The sequence below is a fragment of the Oncorhynchus gorbuscha genome, linkage group LG24 (genome assembly GCF_021184085.1).
Source record: "Oncorhynchus gorbuscha isolate QuinsamMale2020 ecotype Even-year linkage group LG24, OgorEven_v1.0, whole genome shotgun sequence".
Taxonomy (NCBI): domain Eukaryota; kingdom Metazoa; phylum Chordata; class Actinopteri; order Salmoniformes; family Salmonidae; genus Oncorhynchus; species Oncorhynchus gorbuscha.
The window spans coordinates 22,464,225-22,478,127 of NC_060196.1; positions in this window are offsets into that span (position 1 = coordinate 22,464,225).

The window sequence follows — 13,903 nt, forward strand, 5'->3', positions numbered from 1 at the left end:
GTACTAGTTTGTTGCAATATCAGGCCACATGTCAGTTGTTTAGGACCAAGTCTTTTGACCTTTGAGGTTCCTGTTACTTGCAAAACTTTGGGGCGTGGTGAGCATTGTGGGTAACCAGGTACACCTCTGATACCCATCTAGTCTATGTGTGTGTGGGTGGGATTGAGGTAAAGTGAGTCAGTGTGCGGGTGCGGGAAGAGTGAGTGGGTGGGTGGGTGGGTGGGCAGCTCCAAGTTTGTGTACTTTCTCTTTCTCATTTGGTCTTTCACTCTCCTCTCTCCTGACACAATATCATGTACAATGTGACAGCCAATCACCCCATGTTCATAGTGATTTATTCAATGAGACTCTCTTTCAACGTGACAAAATAACCTCATTTGAGGCATCCGGTTTCCACCTAACACTGTCCATTCTGATCTTGACAGGCCGTACATGGCTTGAGGGTCAGTGCAAGGGTAAGGCAGGTACGTTCCACTTTGTGCTTTTTATGTTCTGTGACATGCCTGTAAAGGGTCTCTGCCTCCCCCCTATGCGCCTGCCTGCCTGCCTGCCTGCCTGCCTGCCTGCCTGCCTGCCTGCCTGCCTGCCTGCCTGCCTGCCTGCCTGCCTGCCTGCCTGCCAGTGCCTGTGAGTGTAGCCGAGGTCCCCATAGCAGGAAGAGGAGTCTGTGACCCTGCTCCTGCCTGCAGCCTGCTGGTCCTCCTCCCTGCCGAGACCAGAAGGCCTGCTCCCGAGCTCTGCCAGCTCAGCCACAGTCTGGGGCACTGATGTCATAATGGCAGGAGCCTGTAGGCGGCTGCTATTGGTGAGTCGTACTAACACCGGATTCCGGAGTGCCATCAGCTAGTTGTGTAACATTTGTTTTCTTTGTTTTTGTGGGGGGGGGCAAAGAACTTTAGGTAGAAAACAAGATGTTCTTCAACACGCTTGTTAATTAACGCACCTGTACACTTGGTGATGTGTAGATGTTGATGTGAAGATCTTTAGGGTCTTTGGAAGGATTTTGAACACAAGCAGGTATTGAGTTTTAGATTACCCTTTGATATGGGTGCCCTCCCCACATGTGTTTTTATGGTTTGGTCCTATCTCCTGTAAAGAGTAGCAGCAGGAGCGAACCATCACATTTGGTGCCCAGCGTGGGGGCGGTTGGTGAGCTGTCACGCTCCAACTATCCCATGGAGTTTTTCTTCTGTCTTTTCAGTACAATTTTGACTAACCTCATTTGCATCTGCTAATTAGATCCTGTTAGCATAATTCATACACATGACACCCTTTTGAAGCCAATGAATAGATACATCTCCAGACAACTCACAAAGAGCATATAATGAGGTTCAACTTAATCGTAAATACATGTTTCTGAAGGGAGCAAACCACAAGAGAAAATCAGATGCATCATATTTTGTAAGCTACCTGGAAACGGTGATTCTGGAGTTTCTGGAAACCCGATTTGCCGTGGCAAGAAATACTGAGATTCCCGAACGTGTGCAGGATATTTTTTTGCGTAGCTGTTGCCCACTCCGCTGCCTACGTAGCTGTTGCCCACTCCGCTGCCTACGTAGCTGTTGCCCACTCCGCTGCCTGCGTAGCTGTTGCCCACTCCGCTGCCTGCGTAGCTGTTGCCCACTCCGCTGCCTACGTAGCTGCTGCTCAGTGCTCCGCTGCCTATGTATCTGTTGCCCACTCCGCTGCCTACGTAGCTGCTGCTCAGTGCTCCGCTGCCTACGTAGCTGTTGCCCACTCCGCTGCCTACGTAGCTGCTGCCCACTCCGCTGCCTACGTAGCTGCTGCTCAGTGCTCCGCTGCCTACGTAGCTGTTGCCCACTCCGCTGCCTACGTAGCTGCTGCTCAGTGCTCCGCTGCCTACGTAGTTGTTGCCCACTCCACTGCCTACGTAGCTGTTGCCCACTCCGCTACCTACGTAGCTGTTGCCCACTCCGCTGCCTACGTAGCTGCTGCTCACTCCGCTGCCTACGTAGCTGTTGCCCACTCCGCTGCCTACGTAGCTGTTGCCCACTCCGCTGCCTACGTAGCTGTTGCCCACTCCGCTGCCTACGTAGCTGCTGCTCAGTGCTCCGCTGCCTACATAGCTGTTGCCCACTCCGCTGCCTACGTAGCTGCTGCCCACTCCGCTGCCTACGTAGCTGCTGCTCAGTGCTCCGCTGCCTACGTAGCTGTTGCCCACTCCGCTGCCTACGTAGCTGCTGCTCAGTGCTCCGCTGCCTACGTAGTTGTTGCCCACTCCACTGCCTACGTAGCTGTTGCCCACTCCGCTACCTACGTAGCTGTTGCCCACTCCGCTGCCTACGTAGCTGCTGCTCACTCCGCTGCCTACGTAGCTGTTGCCCACTCCGCTGCCTACGTAGCTGTTGCCCACTCCGCTGCCTACGTAGCTGTTGCCCACTCCGCTGCCTACGTAGCTGTTGCCCACTCCGCTGCCTACGTAGCTGTTGCCCACTCCGCTGCCTACGTAGCTGTTGCTCACTCCGCTGCCTACGAAGCTGTTGCCCACTCCGCTGCCTACGTAGCTGTTGCCCACTCCGCTGCCTACGTAGCTGTTGCCCACTCCGCTGCCTACATAGCTGTTGCCCACTCCGCTGCCTACGTAGCTGTTGCCCACTCCACTGCCTACGTAGCTGCTGCTCAGTGCTCCGCTGCCGCTTTGACCAGTGATGAACGCCTTTGTCAAATGTAGCCTACACACTTCATGTTTTACACAAAGGACACGGTCAACATGTTCAAACTATTTGCATTCCATGCCTAAGTAGACTATTAAGCATAAGCACGATTTCGTATGATTTATTTTGCAGGAGGCCGAGTTAGGCTACATGCAGCTATTTACATGTTGTACACAAAAGACATGATCAATATGTTCATCCAAACTCGCAGATTAGTTTTTTGCAAAACTCAAGAAGGGAGTGACATGCAGATATCTTGGCAGCATGTAAAATACAAGACAGAGACCTAGTCTAATTAGTGATTGAATGTCATTTTTTTCATTATCATTGCCAACATTGGCTGTAGCAGGAGGTGGACAGGCAGTGTTCCTGTTCAGCAACTCTGGGTAGCGGCTTCGATATGGCAGCAACTATAAAGATTAGCCTGCATCATCACACAAAACGCTGATTGTTTTTTCTCCAATGCAATGAATGTGTCGGGGACTGCATTCTGCTTGTGCGACTGCAATATTCGTTTCAACAGACAGAGACGGTTGTAGCCTTCATAAATAGCCAATTTCAGCTGTCCAGAAATATGAGGCAGAGACATAAACTAAATTCGCAGGGTTCAGAAGAGGGTGATTAAAGAGAGAATTTTAAATGTGTATTTATTTAACCTTTATTTAACTAGGCAAGTCAGTTAAGAACAAATTCTTATTTATAATGACATCTTACCCCAGCTTAACCTTTAACCCGGACGCTACTGGGCCAATTGTGCGCCGCCCTATGGGACTCCCAATCACGGCCGGTTGGACACAGTCTGGAATCAAACCAGGGCCTCTAGCACTGAAATGCAGTGCCTTAGACCGCTGCGCCACCCGGGAGTCCTTTGACAAAATTTGTAGGAAGGTGGAGTGTGAGTAGCAGCTACGCATATTATTATAATCGTTTTTTGTTGCCTAACACGTGCAGAACGTGATCTGGATCCATAGCTTTGAGAAAGCGGTTTCCATTGGGGCAAGGCTGGAGCAGTGCAGGGAAAGGCTGGAGCAGGGCAGGGCTGGAGCAGGGCAGGGCTGGAGCAGGGCAAAGCTGGAGCAGGGCAGGGCTGGAGCAGGGCAGGGCTGGAGCAGGGCAAGGCTGGAGCAGGGCAGGGCTGGAGCAGGGCAAGGCTGGAGCAGGACTGGAGCAGGAACACGGCTGGAGCAGGGCAAGGCTGGAGCAGTGCAAGGCTGGAGCAGGGCAGGGCTGGAGCAGGGCAGGGCTGGAGCAGGGCAAGGCAGGGCTGGAGCAAGGCAGGGCTGGAGCAGGGCAGGGCTGGAGCAGGGCAAGGCTGGAGAAGGGCTGGAGCAGGGCAAGGCTGGAGCAGGAAAAGGCTGGAGCAGGGCAGGGCTGGAGTAGGGCAGGGCTGGAGCAGGGCTAGGCTGGAGCAGGGCAATGCTGGAACAGGGCAGGGCTGGAGCAGGGCAGGGCTGGAGCAGGGCAGGGCTGGAGCAGGACAAGGCTGGAGCAGGGCAAGGCTGGAACAGGGCAGGGCTGGAGCAGGGCAGGGCTGGAGCAGGGCAGGGCTGGAGCAGGACAAGGCTGGAGCAGGGCAAGGCTGGAACAGGGCAGGGCTGGAGCAGGGCAGGGGTGAAAACTCCATATTCGCAGCCATGGCCAACTTCAAAATGTTCAGAAACCATTGGCAATGCTATCTTCATATATTGAACCAGCAGGTATGTGTGTTCTATTTAGAATGCACTTTCGTTGAAAATCACTTGTAACATATAAAATACAGTGACGTTAAAGATGACCACCGATGGTGTGACTGGTTCATAAAGACTCAATCAGGAATCTGAGAGACCCTACCATTAATTTCAAGTCAAAATAAGCTATAAGCAAATATGTTTTCTTAATAACACTTGAATCTTGATACATACATGTTAAAATATGCATAAATAGGCATGGGTATGTTTCATGATATACTTACGCAATAAGGCCCGAGGGGGCGTGGCACAGTACACTGCCAATAAATATACCACGGTTAAGGGTTGTTCTTAGGCACAATGCAATGTGGAGTGCCTGGATACAGCCCTTAGTCATATACCACAAACCATTGAGGTGCCAATGTAATTAGAACAGTAAACAAGTATTTTTACATCATACCCGTGGTATATTGGTATCAATATACCACGGCTTTCAGCCAATTAGCATCCAGGGCTCAAACGACCCGGTTTATAAAGGATTTTCACTGAGGGAAAATATATAGACATAATATATAGAGTAGCTTGCAGGTTGTCAAAACAAGAAGAGGCCCTCTAAGGAGTTGAGCTGATAACGGCCTCATCATGATCTATTCCTGATGTAACTTCACAGCAGCTGTCAGGCTGTAGCACCCAAATCTGGGGCTCATTTTCCACATTAGATAGAAATGTTACCTCTCGCTAATATAAATTCTCCCTAATATAATACAGAATGCATTGGCATGGTAGTCACGTAGCAGGTAATATGCAATTACAGAGTATCCTCAAATTGTTACATAGTACTTAAAAGAAACTGCATTCAATATTCCGACCCAGTCCTGTAATGTAGCTGCAAAGAGAGAGAGTAAACTAGCCAAGCTCCAAGTCTTGAAGTTGTTCCGAAGTGAAGAGGTGCATCTGCATGCTACAGTAGGGAGGCCCCAGTAGGGAGACTTGAGTCATCCCATGTGAAGCATGGCCTGGCCTGACTAGATGCTACAGGACGTGAAACCAGTAGGGAGCCTGCCGTGTGTGTGCGCGTGTGCATGCACGTTTATAGTATGTACTATATGTGTGTGATCCCGTCTGGTCTCTCCAACCGCTTGATCTTTCACATTTCGCAGGAGGGACAGGAGGCTGCCAGGGTGCAGCCGGAGCCTGGGTACAGTACGTTAGCAGTGCCCGGCATTCATTAGCACCTCCCAAGCTGTCTGCACTTTCACCAAACGCTCTCTACCATGCACTCACTAGCTCCCCGCTCCCTCCCGTCACCCTGCTCAAAGGCCTTCACTCGTTGGCTTCACTTAGCCGCAGCTGAGGCCTCCCATCTTGGCTTGGTCCATGTCAACTTTGGTGGAGTTCACCCACCGACACTCAGAAGGCGGTCAACTTCATTGAAGTCTTCAGTAGTAGTAGTGATGCGATTATCAACTTTAGCTTGCTAAGGTCCATCAGTACACTCTTGATAGCGACACTGACATGGCTTGCCTCCTAAGTCTTTACTTTATAGTTTACTCGGAAGTCAACTATAGATGATTTGTAAAATGTTCGACAGTGCTCATTTCTCCTATGATCGCAATCAGTTCACGAACAATAACCAGCCTCAGTTGAATCCCCCAACATACCATCACAACAACCAAATCCCCGCTCAACCCCTACTACCGTCCATCTAATCTCCCAGCAGAGCAAGCCTATAATCTCTCCACCAGGTATCCATATCATGGCACCTCTCACTGTCACCCTTGACTGGTCAGAGCTGACTGTGAGCTGATCAGCACTAACAGGTGCTTATGAACCACACTGCACCATGGCAGCTACACTAAGAAAGAGGCCAATCTGCGAAAAAAGGTGATTCACCCTCAGAGTGAGAAAAGAACCCAGCACTCAGGCGACCGGGCCACTTGGTTTTTTACACTTTACACCACCATGCAACTTCATGACGCTACTCCTGAAAGAACAAGGGATGGAGGGATAGAGGGATGGGGAGGAGGAGAGGGATGGAGGGATGGGGAGGAGGAGAGGGAGATGTGAGCAGTGACCTGAGGTCTGAGTCTGTGAACCCTGATGCTGCAGAAGGCGACATGGCACATTCTGGGCTGATGAGTGAGGTGTCGCTCTTTCTTTCAACCCCCACCCCTCTCTCCTCCTCTCTCTCTCCGTCTCTCTCTCTGTCTCTCTCCCTCTCCTTTTCCTCGCATGATCAACAGGCAGGGGATACCTCAGAGAGCTGAGATCAGGGTGCAAAGAACACAGCAGGAGGGGTGTTTACCATACTTCTGGAAGCCTGCCAGCCAGTTGCCGTAATAACAGCATTATGCCTATACCACACAGTATCACACAGTATTAGTGGAGAGTGGTCCGGTTTTTCACAGTGGATTTCTGGGGGGGCTGACACACTGTCCTCTCACTGTTACCAGATTAGAATATATTATTACTGTAGCAGACTGTGATGCCTAATGCTTTGAGAAAGAAATTGTGGCATTTAGCATTTTCGCTAACAATGTTTGGTTGGTTTGAGGGGTATGTTTGGGTTCTTGTTTGAAGGGCAAGTTTACATTCTGGTTCGAAAGGAATATTTCAGTTACCAGTGCTAATAAACTGGTCTGCGACCAAAAGGCTCCTGAACAGCTTCTACCCCCGATAAGACCGCTGAACAGTTAGTCTATAGCTACCTCGATTATTTACATGGACCTTTGTGCACTGACTCTATGCGCACTCACTGGACTCTACCCACACACTCATACTTACATTGACACTCCAACACACACACACACGCACAAGATCAGACACACGCGTACACACACTTTCGCACTCTTCACATACGCTGCTGCTACTCTGTTTATGATCTATCCTGATTGCCTAGTCACTTTTACTCCTACCTACATGTGCATATTACCTCAACTACCTCGTACCCCTGCACATTGACTAGGTACAGGTTACTCCTTGTATACAGCCTCGTTATTGTGAACTAGTGTGTTACTATTTTCTATTTAGCTAATTGCTAATGTTCTTACTTTTGAACTCTGCATGGTTGGGAAAGGGCTCACAAGTAAGCACTTCACCTGTTGTATTCCGCACGTGACAAATACAATTGGATTGGATTTACTGTGACGTATATGAGACAAAGAACTATCAAAACACATATCCAGTAGTATGTCTTGGAGCTATTTGATCTGCTGAACCATAAACCTGCTGTAGTCCACTTTCACCCTTATCTGTCAGTCTCATCTCTGCAGCAGCCCTCCACAGTAGTTGTGTTAGCCTGCAGGCTAATGTAAATGCTAAGGGCTTTGAGGGCTAATGCAGACTGAAGGTGTGTACCACCATTCGCACGGTGCTCATCTAAGCCGAAGCATGTTCTGACTGTCCATCCCTGAGCGCTTCCGTCCCCTTCAAATTCACTCAAACAGATAGGGCACACTGACAGCCACTTGGTTTGGAATTTAGTTTCAGGCCAATTAGCTCAACAGCAGATGAACCCCAAAAAAGCAGCAAGCTGTTCCGCAAAATTCTGCCGAACAAGGGGGTAATGGTATTTGATAGGGAATGTATTTCGATGCTAACCCACGTCGTGTTCAACATAATCATGATAGATAGGGAAGGAGGGCCTGGAGTCTTGGGGCCAATTAACGCCTCTGATTTCGTCTAGCTAACTCATCATGCAGAGCCTCTGTCTGTGTTAGCATATGTAATGATCTGGAATTAAAACACTTCTAACTAAGCATACTATCGTAAAGGAAAGCTAGATTATTCTGCTTTATTCTTTTCGGAGTATGTTTGATCATCATCTTTGCAGTATATAACACTTTATTCTCTAAATCAAGAATACAGGAGCATTCTTTATGCATAGGGATCCTGTCCGTAGGGAAAATGAATGTGTATATATAGAGGTTTAACTGTCATCGGGTATGGGTGCATCCACCATTCAAAGGTGTTATACTCATTAAAACATGACTTAAAATGCACCACAAAGAAAGAAAAAGACCGAAAAAATCCGTTTTTAATATGTATGAAAGAGAGTTCCTCAACAGGGGCATAAACTCATTCAATGAATTTATTATAAAAACAGCGGATTACTTTTTGACTGCATTACTTCTTGGTCCACCATTTCAAAGTACCTAGATCAATAAATCATCAATAGATTGACGCCGGTGGACTTAATTAATAAAAAAAAATGGCAATATTTTCACATTGAAGCCCCTTTTGTTGATAATAAAAAAAAAAGAATCGAAGTTGTAGTCCGAGTATTCAGACAGTGAGACAAAGGTGTTTATCAGCGCTGTTTTTGGACTGGCATTGTAGCGAACATCCTCTGAGGCAGAACTGCAAAGAGGCCACCGCTGACTCCGACTAAATTTAGGAGCTACCACGCATATGGGACAGCCTGTTGGGCCCTTCATGGGCCTTCACCATGCCACGAAACAAACGAATGGTGGGCGAAAAGGGAGAACATTTATAAAGCCAGCTCCCACGCCAGTTTTTTTTCTCTCCAACTGAACAATACCAGCATTGTTCAGCAGGGGCTCTGGCATGCCTGACGGCGGTTCATTGTTTGTGCAAAAATCAACAACTTGGAAAATAGATTTTGAAATGTCTGGTTTCAGGTTGCAATGCGGGTTCACTTTGAGAAGACTTTTAGCAGTCCAAAATAAGAGAAAAATAACATATGTTTGTTCAATAAAAACTTATTTTGACGGTCAGATATATCCAATTTCGATATTGATTTTCAATGACAAGAAATGAAAAGTAAGTAAGAGAGACTGTGGGCAGTCAGAGAGAGAGTGCGAGAGAGAGCGAGACAGACAAAATAGAAGAGAGAGCGAAGTTGAGGACAATACTGGAGCCTCTGCTGGAGGGCAGAGAAAGCCCTGACGCACCCTGTTTGTTGAGATTCTGAAGAAGCCAATCCTCCATTCCACTTGACCCTTGATAGATGCTTTACTTTACATCACTGTCCGGGACGCTGTTCCCTCCCGCTACAGCGCGTCAGTCCCCTTTGTCCTTCAGGCTCACCATGAGCTGTTTGGGTAGATGCTAAAGGCAAAGGGCACATACCCAGAAACCCGACCCTCCTCCTCTCCAACTCCCCCCTTCACATTCAGTGTTGGCCTTTGTCTGTCTTAATTGAGGCCCCTACTCCATTTAATGGGCTGTTTAATACTTATACTGCGGGTTAAATACATCTTAATGCACCACAGCTAATCACTTCATTAAAAGAGTTGTAAAGGCTGGTCGTGGGCCGCAAGGTTGCGTCCATGAATTAGGGGGTCTCTCTCTGCGGCCCATGTCAGGCCGTACGGAGGGGCATAGCAGAGGGCTGTGAATGGTGGGAGAGGAGGAAAGGGGAAAGATGGATGCAAGCATAAATACAGCATGGAAGAACAGGGAGTTGGGAGTTTATGCATCAAAGCTTGTCATTGAATGAGTTAGCTCTGTATACATTTCTTCAACACCATTTTATTCTTATGAGAATACTGTTGAAGGTGAATAATTATGGGGAGTTCAAGGTGAATAATTATGGGGAGTTCAGGGTGAATAATTATGGGGAGTTCAAAGGGGAATAATTATGGGGAGTTCAAAGGGGAATAATTATGGGGAGTTCAAGGTGAATAATTATGGGGAGTTCAAGGTGAATAATTATGGGGAGTTCAAGGTGTATAATTATGGACATCAAAATTCGTTGAATGTGGAGAGAGATCGGAAGCACCTCTTTTTTTTTCTCACAGCGTGTTGATTATTTGAAAATACAGTATATTCCTAAATTACAAATCACAACAATATGTGTAATCTATACAGCATTCAATTGGAAAATAATGAATAGTATTATGGAATCTTTTCCAAGTGAGTGTCTAAATAAACAGATTTTGTAGTCATTGTCATATCATTATATAGTAAGTAATGTGTGCATGTATAACTGGTGTACATTTCACAATTTGAAAAGATTACAAACTGAAACATTAGTTTGTAGTATCACTTGTCTTTACGGTATGGGGTAGGTGCAGTGTTGGCGCTAAGCTGCCGGTCCCAATGCTAATGTTCCTGACTCTGTACAGGGTGGTGAGCCTCTCTGTGGCACGACAGGCAGGCCCAGCGTCGTCTTGTCTGGGCTCAGAGCCATGATGCATGCCCCCCCTAAACGATAACAGGCCCCTTGTATTTACTCTTCTATCCTCATATCTGAAGACACCTTTTGACCAGGAACTTCCTTTGATGAGAAGGCACCTTCTGATGACCTGACCTCAGGCTTGCAAACAAAATGCAACTTATAATAGGTTTGACACACTACATTTCAGAAATAGTGCATTTTAGTTTGAAATGATCTACTCTAGTTTTGTGTTTTAGGTCTGTTGACGCAGGCTTGCGGTCTCTTGCCCTAATGATGTTGGAGAGCATCGAGGCCCTTGAGGACAACCAGTGCTTGACTTGGAGCTGTCCGGAGTGCTGTACCCGTCTGTGAATCTGGTGTGTGCGTGCTCGTAGGAGTCTGTTGGAGTCTGAGAATGTACAGATTGAGAATGCGAAGGATGCGTTGTTCCAAGTTGTCAAATGAGAGTTTTTACAGTCATGAAAATCCTGGAAAAGTCATGGAAGTTTAATGTTGTGTTTTCCTTTTATAATAGATTATCAATCATTTTAAAATCTACATATGCTCAGAATTAGGCCTATACCCTTCAGCGTGTCTCTCTGTGTGTGCTCTGCATCATCTGGATGTGTGTCAGTGTGAGTGGGCCATTGTCCGAGGAGCGAGAGAGAGAGACATTTCAGCAGCAGGTAGCCTATAAAATAATTATAGTCTAATTCAAAACATAGTGTAACGTCTACTTCCAGCTCACACTCTCAAACTCGTAGATCCCCTGAACGCAGCTCACTCTCCAGATCCTAATCACCTGAATTCTGATCACCTGTTCACAAACCTGTATGTCATTATCACACACTGTTTAGTTCAGTTCTTTGCACCCCATCATTGTAAGGTATTGTATGTATTGTATGTTTTGTGACACATTTAGTCGGAGCTCTGTTTTTCCTGTAATTTAATCCTCCCGTGGATGATAGTTTTGCCTGCCTCACTAACGACGCCTGTTATCAAGCTAGTGCCTGATCTCCTGGACAACGGTTCTAGCCTTTTCCCTGCCTGGACTGTTGCCTTTTTGGACGCCCTGTGTATGAGCTTTCTGCCTGCCCCTGGACCCAGCTACCTGCCTCCCCCTGTGTATGACCTTCTGCCTGCCCCTGGACCCAGCTACCTGCCTCCCCCTGTGTATGACCTTCTGCCTGCCCCTGGATCCAGCTACCTGCCTCCCCCTGTGTATGACCTTCTGCCTGCCCCTGGACCCAGCTACCTGCCTTCCCCTGTGTATGACCTTCTGCCTGCCCCTGGACCCAGCTACCTGCCTCCCCCTGTGTATGACCTTCTGCCTGCCCCTGGACCCAGCTACCTGCCTCCCCCTGTGTATGACCTTCTGCCTGCCCCTGGACCCAGCTACTTGCCTCCCCCTGTGTATGACCTTCTGCCTGCCCCTGGATCCTGCTACCTGCCTCCCCCTGTGGTCCTTTACCTGCTGCGCCCTGCACTTGAAACCAGCTCCCTGTCTCCCATCGTGTTTATTACACATAGCTTGTAGTATAGCTATCTATTTAGCTATCAGCATTAATGTCGTTGACTCGCTTTGAACTAGCCTACTTTATCAATTGTGTCCCCATGATAAAATGGCGCCGGAGCAGAAGGCAGTTGTTGCCCCCAACCGCTTGTGTTTTTTGTTAGTTTATCTGCATTGTTTGTTGAACAGTTTTTTTTCTCTCATTTTGTACAATGCTGCTGCTACTGTCTCTGAAACGAAAATAACTTCTTGACATCAGGACTGCGATTACTCACCACGGACTAGCAGAATCCTTTTTCTTCTTTCACGATTCTGACGAGCGTGAGGCGGATGATATACGTCTCCCTCGGAAACAGGCCCCAAGCCTCGTGATCTGTGTGAAGAGGAGGTGAGAGAAAGAGAGGCCGGAGAGCGGGCTGCCTGCTGAGAAGTTGAAGGAGATCGAATAAACCCCAACTTCCCTCAATTCTGTTAACGGGACATTAATGCTTCACGGAGTCGTGGCTGAATGACGACAACATCAACATACAGCTGCCTGGTTATACGATGTACCGGCAGGATGGAACAGCGGCGTCTGGTAAGACAAGGGGCGGCGGTCTATGTATTTTTTGTAAACAACAACTGGTGCACGACATCTAAGGAAGTCTCGAGCTATTGCTCGCCTGATGTAGAGTTTCTCGTGATGTTGTAGACCACACTGCCTACCGAGAGAGTTTTCATCTGTATTCTCTGCAGCGTTTTATATACCACCTCAGTCAGAGGTCGGCACTAAGACAGCATTGAATGAGCTGTATTCCGCCATAAGCAAACAAGACAACGCTCACCCAGAGGCGCTGCTCCTAGTAGCCGGGGGCTTTAATGCAAGGAAACTTAAATCAGTTTTACCACATTTCTATCGACATGTTAAATGTGCAACCAGAGGGAAAAGAACTCTGGACCACCTATACTCCACACACAGAGATGCATATAAAGCTCTCCCTCGCCCCGGATTACCAGGACGTGTACCAACTGACAAGTGTCTTCACTGATATTTTCAACCTCTCTCTGTCCGAGTCTGCAATACCAACATGTTTTAAGCAGACCACCATAGTGCCTGTGCCCAAGAACACTAAGGTAACCTGCCTAAATGACTACCGACCCGTAGCACTCACGTCTGTAGCCATGAAGTGCTTTGAAAGTCTGGTCATGGCTCACATCAACACCATCATCCCAGAAACCCTAGACCCACTCCAATTCGCATACCTTTCCAACAGATCCACAGATGATGCAATCTCTATTGAACTCCACACTGCCCTCTCCCACCTGGACAAAAGGAACACTTATGTAAGAATGCTGTTCATTGACTACAGCTCAGCGTTCAACACCATAGTACCCTCAAAGCTCATCAATAAGCTATGGACCCTGGGACTAAACACCTCCCTCTGCAACTGGATCCTGGCCGGCCCCCAGGTGGTAAGGGTAGGTAATAACACATCCGCCACGCTGATCCTCAACATAGGGGCCCCTCAGTGGTGTGTGCTCAGCCTCCTCCTGTACTCCCTGTTCACTCATGACTGCACAGCTAGGCACGACTCCAACACCATCATTCAATTTGCCGATGACACAACAGTGGTAGGCATGTTCACCGACAACAACGAGACAGCCTATAGGGAGGAGGTCAGAGACCTGGCCATGTGGTGCCAGGACAACAACCTCTCCCTCAAATAGATCAAGACAAAGGAGATGATTGTGGACTACAGGAAAAGGAGGACCCAGCACGCCCCTATTCTCATCAACGGGGATGCAACGGAGCAGGTTGAGAGCTTCAAATTCATTGGTGTCCAAGTCGTGAAGAGGGCACGACAAAACCTATTCCCCCCCAGGAGACTGAAAAGATTTGGCATGGGTCCTCAGATCCTCAAAATGTTCTACAGCTGCACCATCGAGA